Below are 10,000 nucleotides of genomic sequence, written 5' to 3'. Positions count from 1 at the left end.
ATTTTGAAACGGTCCTCATCATTTGGCAATGTTGTGTGCTCATTTACCTAATATGAGAAGTTGCGATGGAAACAATTGAGAGGTAGGAGGGGAGAGGGGGGTCAGGGATGGAGAGGGAAGGGGTTGGGGATAGAGAGGGAGGGGAAAGGGAAAGAAAGTGAGACAAAGGGAAAAAAAAGAGAAAAAAAAAATTTTATATTTAAAAATATATTTATATTTTTAAATATTATTTATTATTTAAAATTTAATTATATATTTATTATATTTGTGTGGGGTGTGTGTGTGTTGTGTGTGTGTGTTGTGTGGTTTTGGTGTGTATGCGTGTGTGTGTGGGGTTGTGGTGTGTGGGTGTGTGTGTGAGTGTTTGTGTGTGTGTGTGTGTGTGGGGTTGTGTGTGTGGTGGGGGTTTGTGTTTTGTGTTTTGGGGTTGTGTGTGTGCTGTGTTGTGGTGTGGTGTGGTGTGTTTGTGGGTTTTTTGTGTGTGTGTGTGTTGTGTGTGTTTGTTGTTGCTAACTTTTAATTTTACATATAAAACAAAAATATTTATTATGAAAGAGAGAGAAAGAGAGAGATTCAGACAGACACACACACACACACACACACACACACACACACACACACACCACACAACACCAACAACCCTTACACACCACAACACACCACACACACACCACACGCCGCACACACACAACCACACACACACACACACACACACACACACACACACACGTACATTGAAAGGAGAGAGAGAGAGAGAGATTTTTGTATCACATCAAATATATCTATATGAAAAGTATTTAGATGCGGGCATTGGGAAATGAACTAAAAAGTGAATATGTTTCTTGTTTTTTCATGATAATCTTTATTTACCATAAAAGTCAAGGTTCTTTCAAATTTCAGGAAACGATTTTTTATTTTTTGAGATGAAAAACAAAAAGAGACAGTGACATAGATGAGAGAAATGTATCTCCATTCGTCAGTGTGTCTGTCTGTATGTGTATTTATCTATCTACAGCTTCCAACTTCAACTAAAGAATTTTCACAGCAACATTTTTACTCTTCTGGATTTTGTGTGACGTTATTCTGCATGAGACTCGTAGCGAAAATGTGCCGCTGGACTGGTATTCCACCACCATTTTTCCGTTGCATTCTTCCGGATCCTTGAACGTGTTTGGGACGTGTTTAGGCAAATCTGCGTCTTCCGGGGAAAAACGAATGTGCTGAGTCACTTGAGCGGATCCTATGATTCTCCTCTTTTTCTTCAGCTCTTTTTTATCCTTGCTTTGCTGACTCTCTTCCCATCCGTTCTTCTGTTTCCGTTGTTTCCTCTCTCCTTTGACCTCTCTAGTTTTTTTGCTTTTTTTTCTTCATCTTCTTCTTCAGTTTAATACTTATCTTCCACTTTCTCCTGTTTCTCCTCCTCGACCTTTTACGCCGCTACTTTTATCTTCCTTTTTCTTGTGTCCTTTCCTTCTCTTTTCTTTTAGCTATCCTTGTACTTCCTCCTCCTCTCTCCCCTCTGTATCATCATCATCAGACACGCTTTGATCGCTTTCTTCTCGGGAATCTCTTCAGCTTTGGGGTCGAGCGAGGTTCAGCTTACGATCTCTCTCTCTTTATATATATATAATAATATAATTAAAAAATATATATATATATATTTTAATATTAAATTATATATATTATAATTTTTTTGTTTTATTATGTATAATATGTATATATTATTTATATATATAAATATATATATATATATTAAAAAATATATATGTGTGTGGTGTGTGTGTGGGTTGTGTGTTGTTGTGTGGGGTTGTGTGTGTGTTTGTGTGTGTTGTGTTTATAATAGTACACACAACACACACCACACAACTTATATCTATTATCTATCTTTTTACTTTTTATGGTGTGTTTTTTGTGTATTTATATATCTGTACATACACACACACACACCCACTTATATCTATCTTCTACTATCTATCTATCTATTATCTTTTATTATTTTTTCTATTCTACCCGCACAAACCCCCACACACACACACCACCCCCACACACACCACCAACAACCACACACACACACACACACAACACAATATTATATAATATATATTTTTAATATATAAAATATTAATAATATACAAATATATTTATATAAATATTATATATATATATATATTATATATATATATTATTAATATATAAAAACCCACTGAACTCCGACCCTCCTGGTCCCGAGTTCCCAGACCCGGCAATTGCAAAATTCCTGTCCTCCGACTGCTGATTCGAGCTCGCTCTTAAAGCGAGAAGACGGCATATCGTCTTGAGGAGTCAAACACAGTCCCCGCATTCAATATAACTAAGTTTTTACTGCCAAATAACCTCTCAACAATTATTTGAGAGAGGCATAAGTATATATATATATATATATATATTAATATATTATTATTATATATATTATTATAAAAACACACACACACAACACAACAACATATTTCATTCATTCCTCCCTCACGAACTATTTGGTCCATGTTACTCATTATTGACAGGTTTTTATTGGGGTTAGAAACATTGTTGGTAGCCAACCCCATTTATTATATAGCTCATCCACTCCGTATCGGGTTGATTACCCAATTTTGTGTGTCTTGATTTGTTGATATGTTACAGGCACCACAGCAGGCAAATACATGCGATCACTGGAATTATCCAATTGTGGGGGGATTCCGCTTATTTGGAGGGGGGCTCAATCGCGGTATGAAAAATTAAAATTTTAATCATACTTTTTTCTTATGAAAAAACCCCGGGGATAAAAAAAAAATGAATCAGAGTTTTTTTTTGGGTTTTCTGCACCTTGCTAAACAAGAGTGATGTATTAAAAAATGAATTGCCAGTTTTTTTGGTATTTTTTTAAAGTTTTCACAATTTTTTAATCATGTCAGCCTATTAAGTGTCTCAGTGCACTCAATTTACTTTTTCATAAGAAATAAAGACAAATGACTTCTTTTTCAAAACTTTGTATGATAGATCAAACTTCGATGTTCCCCCGTCCTTTTTATGGCCACACCCCAACTCAAACTGTATAAAAGTGTTTAGGGGCTTGGGAATGCTACAAAAAGGGAGTTAAAATGTTGTGGTTTCGAAAGGTCGGGAACCCATCTGGGGGGCAATTCAATACACGTAACCTTTAAACAGGGGAGGGTTTTGACGTGATGGTTCGCTGTAAGGTTTCTATGATGACAGACACCAAAAAAACCCCAAAACACACACACCACACACACAACCCCACACACACACACCCCAAAACACACAACCACCACACACACACACACACACACACACACAACACACACTTTTTGCCAGAGCATGGTATGGTTTAGGATCGGAAAATTATGGAACAATAATTGCTTGGTTCGAATCTTACGAACAAGCTGCAGCCAGCAACTTCAACGATTACATTAGACCTTTTTTTGCAGTATGTACATCTCTCTCTCTCTTTCTTTTCCCTTTTTTTTTCTCCCTCTTTTTTTTTCTCCTCTTTCTCTCTCCCCCTTTTTTCCCCCTTTCTCTCTATTCTCTCTCTCTCTCCCCCTCTTCCCTTCTCTCTCCCTCTCTCCCCTTTCCTCCTTCTCTCTCCCCCACACCCACACAACACACACACACAACACACACACACACAACCCCCCCCAACCCACACAACACAAACACCACAACACACATGCACACACACACAAACCCCACCACAACACAACAACACACACAAAACACACCCACACACCCACACACCCCACACACACACACAAACACCCACACAACCACACACACACACATATATTATTAAATAGTTTTATATATTTATATAAATTATATATAAATATTTATATATATTTGTTTTTGGTGGGGGTGTGTGGTGTGTGTGTGGAGTCCGTGTGTGTGTTTGTGTGTGGCGGTGTTGTGTGTGTAGAGAAGAGAAAAGAAAGAGATAGAAAAGAATCTTTAAAGACAAAAAATAGGTAAATAGATAAATGAAATTATACACAATGCATGCATCAACACACAATAGAGATAGACACACACCACCACACTCACTTCACTCCACAGGTGGGTTTCTAGCCAGATAAATGATGAGAAATGAAAAATGTACAGATGAATGACAGATGTTCCGAAGGTTTATTTTAATAACAAATCTAATTGCACTATCCATTTTCCATGCAGTTTAATAAACCAAACCCATTAAGACTTAAGTACCATGCACTTGAAGAAGAATGTTTCTGAACCACAAAGCAGGGAGAAAGTCAGCGCCTTTCCTTGCTGGTCTGTTTGCGCTGCTGCCTTTTGTCAATACGGCGGTGACGCCATGACACCCCTCACCGCCTGCCCCGAACCCAGGTTGCCAGGTCGACCCTTCTTCACCTCGGTCATGCGCTTCGTGCGAGGTCATAGCTTTGTCGGGATCTCTCGCATGATATGCCTTTTCTGTCTGTATGAATTTTCAGGATCTCCTTCTGTGTTTAACTCTCGGTTATTCTGTCTTTCTCTTAGAGGTTTTCTTTCTCTCTGTCTGTCTGTCTCTGTCTCTCTCTATCTGTGTGTGTGTGTGCGTGTGTGTGTGCGTGTGTGTGTGTGTGTTTGTGTGTGTGTTGTGTGTTTTGTGTGTGGGGGTTGTTGTGTTGGGGTTTTTGGTGTTGTGTGTGGGGTCGTGTGTTGTGTGTGTTTTGGGGGTTCCTCTCTCTCTCCTCTCCTCCTCCCTTTTTCCCTCTCTCCTCTCTTTCGCTCTCTCTTTTTCTCTCTCCTCTCTCTCTCTCTCTTTCTTTCTCTTTCTTCCTCCCCCCCCTCTCTTTCTAAACTGTAGTTTATCACAACCAGTGAAAGAATCCGACAAACAAACAAGCAGAAAAGATATGATTTAATCCCCGGAAAGTCAAATTTTTTTCCAGAAAAGTCGATTCCATTGTGAATTTAGCTAAAATCTCTGTCCTGATATATATACATAATGCAGTGACACTTCTTTTACGTGTTAACGAACCATACACATACACGCTTACATACACACACAACACACACAAGTGCAAAAAGAGAGAGAGAAGGGAAAAAAAAAAAAATATTATATTAAAACACATATATTTTACTTAATTATATATTTTTAAAAATATATTTATTATATAAAAATATATATATATTATATTATAAAGGAGAGAGAGAAAAAAAAAAAAAAAAAAAAAAAAAAAAAAAAAAAAATAAAATATATTATATATATATAATATATATTATATTATATATATATAAGAGAAAGAGAGAGGAGAGAGAAGAGAGGAGAGAAGAAGGGGAAAGAGAGGGAGAAAGAGAGGAGAGAGAAGAAGAAGAGAAGAGAGAAAAGGAAGAAGAGACCCAAAACTTACCTCAGATTTACGCAGGCCATAATTTACACATTTTCCTTTTTCTCTCGCCGTCTCTTCTTAACCCCCGGAGTGTTGCCATAAAAGCCGCTTTGTAATTCCGATAGCCAGCTTGGAATCACGTGTTTATAGTTGCAATTCTACAACAGAAGAGAAGATGAATGACGCCGGAAAAAAGAGTAATCGTTCTCGAATGACATGACGAGTATTTTACGTGAGAAATTTAAATTTAAAGAAGAAGGGGGCCAAAAACACATCAATAATCCGAAGGCACTTGACGGCGTTTTTCTCCTCAAGCCTTGTCTGTCATCTTTATCCCTCCCCCCCCTCCCCTCGTTTTTTTGGGAACCCTTTTCCCTTTCCCCCCTTTTGCTATCCCCTACTTTCTGTGTGTGTTCTATTATATACAATTTTATATAATAACACACACACACACCCACACCCCACACACACACAACACACAACACCCATTTATATATATATATATAATTAATTCTTATTTATTAATATATATATATATATATATATATATATAATATACACACACACACACACACACACCACACACACACACAACACACACCACACACACACCACACACACAACACACACACAGTATATATATTATATATTTAAAATATATATATATATATATTATAATATATAAATATATTATTTATATATATTATATATATATATAATATACATAATATACATATATACATACATAATATATAATATATATAAAAATATATATATATATATTAATAAATAATACCCCAAAACCCCACAACACAACAATATATATATTATAAAATAAATAATTTAAATATATTATATATTATATATATAATATATGCTCAAATGTGTAATATATGTAATTAAACAAATTTGTGTATATATTTATATATAATATTATATTATATATTTATATATATATATAATAATAATATATAATGTAATATAATTTTAAATTAAAAATATATATAATAATATTTTAAAATGATATATAAATTTTATTATATAATAATATTAAAAATATATTTAAAAATATATATTAATTATTATATAAATTAAAATATTATATATTATAGATATATTTATATAAATTTTTAATATTTTTATATATTATTTTCTATATATATATTTTTTTGTGTGTGTGTGTGTGTGTTTTGTGTGTGAATGTGTGTGTGTTGTGTGGTGTGCGTGTTATGTGTGTGTTGTTTTTGGTGTTGTGTGTTATTATGTTGTTTTGTTGTTGTATGTATGTATGTTTTGTTGTTGTTATTTTATTATTTAAATTCTAATTAAAAATATTACCCCCTTTGTTTTCGTATACGTTGTATGAGGGGGTTTTGGTGTTGTGTGTTTGTTGTTTTTTTTTTTGTTTTTTTTTTGTTTTGTGTGTGGTGGTTTTTTGGGGTGTAGTTTATGTTGTTGTGTGTGTGTGGTAGTTTTTTTGTGATTGTGTGTGTGAGGGTGTAAAATGTGTATAAATGTTTATACCTAGTTTTATATGTTGTTATTATACATGGGTATGATAGTTTGTATAGTGATTGTGTTCTGCTTCCCTTTATCTTCCCTAAACTTCGTCTCTTTTTCTCCCCTTTTATAACATCTTTTCTCTTTTTATGTCTCAGACTATCTTCTGTCATATAATACATACGGGGAAACTGCATTATGAGGGAACCCTTTCCAGCTCCTCTCCGCCTCCTTCAGCTGAGATTATCTTGCCGGTTGCAGAACCCTTTTGTGCAACATAAACCTCCGAGGGAATCAAAAAGCACTTGAAGTTGATGCTGCTGGTCCCCGTTGTGAAGTCGGCAGGCCCTTTGGATAGTGGCTTTATCTCTGATCGGATTCGTTAGCTTAAGTTGGTACTCGATTATGCTACGCTGGCAGTTTTTCTCGCTGGCGAATCTGTTACTTTTTCATTTTAACGAGAGGTGTAGGCATTAGCGCACGTGTACCTATGGAAAAAGAGAGAGGGGAAGGGGAGAGTTTAAAGAAAGGGGGAAAGAAGAGAGGGAGATAACAATAGAGATAGATGTAATAGTAATAACGACAGTTAATATATATTATTAATATAAATTTTTTAAAATTTTATTTTTAAGAGAGGAGGAGAGGAGAGAGAGAGAAGAGAGAGGAGAGGAGAGAGAGAGAGAGAGAGAGAGAAGAGAGAGTGAAAGTAATAATTGAGAAGAGAGAAGAGAGAAAGGAAGAAAGGGGAGAAAGGGGAGAGAGAGAAGAGAGAGGAAAGGAGGAAGGAAAAAGGGGGGGAGAAAGAGGAGAGAGAGGAGAGAGAAAACAAAAAGCAGGGGTGGTTTTGGAAAAATAGGCGGAGCGTAGACAGATAATCTAGATAAGGAAGTGTGAAGCTCTCTTCCTTCCCTCCCCATTGAGAGAGGAGAGAGAGGAAGAGAGAGAAGAGAGAGAGAGAGAGAGAAGAGGAGAGGGAGAGAGGAGAGAGAGAGGAGAGAGAAGAAGAGGAAGGGTTCCTTCCCCCGCAATCATCGAGGTTTCAAGGGGGCAGATAAATTAGATCGAACAAATTTCCGGGTGTTTAATTTTAAAACAGACAAAGTGTGGGGGGGTAAACTACGGCTCGGGAGGTGAAGCATCCGTGGACAGCGGCGGAGTGGGCCCTGCGAGTGGGTTCTGTATAAAAGAAAAAGCTTTGAGAGAGAGCTGTGATTAAGAAGGAATTTTTATCTTGGTCTGTTTCAAGTGACATGGAGTGTCGTCATGTAGCTTCTCCTTCTCTCTCTCTCTCTCTCTCTTTCTCCTTCTCTCTCTCCCTCTTTTTCTCTCCCTCTCCCTCTTTTTCCTCTCTCTCTCTCTCTCTTTTCCCCTCTCTCTCTCTCCTCTTCTCTCCTCTCTCTCTCCCCCCTCTCTCTCTCTCCTCCCCTTTTCTCCTCTCTCTCCTCCTCCCCTCTCTTTTTTCCCCCCTTCTTCCCTCACCCCCCCCCCCCCCCCTTTTTTTTTTTTTTCCCCTCCTCCATTCCCCCCTTCCTTTTTTAACCAATCCCGCAATTATGCTTGCCACACCTAAACACCCCCAAAACCCCACACCAACACACACACCCACGATATTTTGTGTGTGTGTGTTGTGGTGGTTTGGGTTGTGGGTTTTTTTTTGTTGAGGGAGGGGGTCCTGTGGAAAGGTGCTGTGAGCAAAACAAAAAAAATACACCCAAACCCCCAAACCAAACACCAAAAAATCAAACAAGAAAATCCGTGGTTGGGGTTGGTGGTTGGGTTGTTGTTTGGTTGGTGGGTTTGTGGTGTTTGTGTTTGTTGTTTGGGGGGAGGGGGGTTTGTGGGGTTTTCGGCTTTTCTTTTACTTCGGTTTTGTTATATAAAAAATACATCTCCCCCTAACCGTTCCGCCCTCCAAAAAAAAAAAAGAAATTTAACAAAAGGACTTGAAACTTTCAGGAACAAAAAGGGAAAACCTTTAAAATACAAAAAAAAAAAAATCAGCAAATAAACCCTGTTCCCTTGTCCCCCGCCTCCCCCGCTGCATTTTCGGGTGCGGAATGAACATCCCTTCTTGTAAAGATTTTCGATAGGATGGGCCCCTTTCGTGGGGAATTAAGGAAATTAAACAAATTTATTTTTTTTTCTTTTTTTTTAAAGGTCCTTATCCCTTTTTTACCCTTTTTAAATTTTTTTTCTCTGGGCCTCGCGGTTTCCCCCTTCTGGTAAATAAAAAAGATACCGCACTCCCGTTTGGTCCACGGAAAAGGGAAAAAAAAAGGGGAAAACCCAAAGGGAAACTCGAATCCTTTCCGCTAAACTGTTACTTCGCAGTCTTAATTTCTTTGTTCCCTTTTTTTCCTCTCCCCTCCTCTCTCCTTTCTGTTCTCAAAAAACTTCTCCCCTCACTTTTTTGTTGGGTTTTTTTTGAATGGGGTTGTTTTGGTGATGTTGTGGGGGGGGGGTTCCCAACACAATTTTAAATTTTTTTTTTTAAACTTCTATATATATTATAATATATAATTTTATTTTCCCCATTTTGTAAAACAAAACACCCAACAAATTTCAAAAAATGGATTTAAAATAAAATAAATTTATTATATAATTTAACGGAAAAATTTTATAAAAATTTAGAATATTTTGATTTAGAAATTTATAATATATTTTCTATATTTTTTGGTGTGTTTTTGGGGTGTGGGGTTGGGTAAAAATTTGTTTTTTTATTTGTTTTTTTTTTTTTTTTTCTTTTTTGTTCTCTTTTTCTTTTCCCCCCCCTTTTTTTTTTTTTATTTTTTTTTTTTATTTTTTATTTTTTTTTTTTATAAAAAAAAATATTTTATATATAATTTAAAAATTAATTTTAAAAAAAAAAAAAAAAAATTTTTTTTTTTTTTTTTTTTCCCCCCCCCCCAAAACCCGAAAAAAAAAAAAAAAAAAAAAAATTTTTTTTTTTTTTTTTTTTTTTTTTTTTTTTAAAAAAAAAAAAAAAAAAAAAAAAACAGTTTGCAATTTTTTTTGCCCCCCCCCGGGGAAAAAAAAAAAAAAAAAAAAAAAACCCAAATTCCCCGGCCCGGGGGGAACCCTCCCCCCCCCCTAACAGTGGGTTTTGGATGACATTTTCCCCATTTCTGTGCCAT

The sequence above is a fragment of the Penaeus monodon genome, chromosome 5, assembly GCF_015228065.2.
Source record: "Penaeus monodon isolate SGIC_2016 chromosome 5, NSTDA_Pmon_1, whole genome shotgun sequence".
NCBI classification, from domain to species: Eukaryota; Metazoa; Arthropoda; class Malacostraca; order Decapoda; family Penaeidae; genus Penaeus; species Penaeus monodon.
Note: the sequence above shows the minus strand (reverse complement) of the source record.